This window comes from Centropristis striata, chromosome 8, assembly GCF_030273125.1.
Source record: "Centropristis striata isolate RG_2023a ecotype Rhode Island chromosome 8, C.striata_1.0, whole genome shotgun sequence".
Taxonomy (NCBI): domain Eukaryota; kingdom Metazoa; phylum Chordata; class Actinopteri; order Perciformes; family Serranidae; genus Centropristis; species Centropristis striata.
In genome coordinates this window covers 37,360,673-37,361,206 of record NC_081524.1, presented here as the reverse complement: position 1 = coordinate 37,361,206, position 534 = coordinate 37,360,673, and positions in this window count along the sequence as shown.

Below are 534 nucleotides of genomic sequence, written 5' to 3'. Positions count from 1 at the left end.
GTTATTCTTTCTTCTCATTTTGTGTCTTTTTTGGTCATTTTGTGTCTTTTTCAAGACATTCAAAGATTTTGAATGCTTAAATATCATCTTTGCCATGTGCCCCTCTGATTAAACACTGGCCCCTCCTTGGCCCCCACAGTAAAACTGGTCTAGAACCGCCACTGGTTTTTGTAAAATAAGAAAGTTATCAAGCATACAGGCTCTCAATCCTGCTATAATGTTTGATGAAAGGCCACAAAAAATCCTAATGAAATTGTAGTTTTTTTTATCTCCTGTGTTGCTATTCTTTGTCGTAATGTCTCTCAAAGTACACCATATTTATCTTAATGCTGGGTGATATTGAGGTATATGGTTTCCGGCTATTATTATATTTTCATATCCTTTTTTTTATTATGTCATACGTTATATTATATTATGGGAAGCGGAAATAATGTGATACCAGAAAAATGAAATAAGATTCACTGGAACACAATATTCCTCAAAGTTTAATTAGCTTTTTGACACAGAGTGCCAATAAGTGTGGCTATGGCTTTG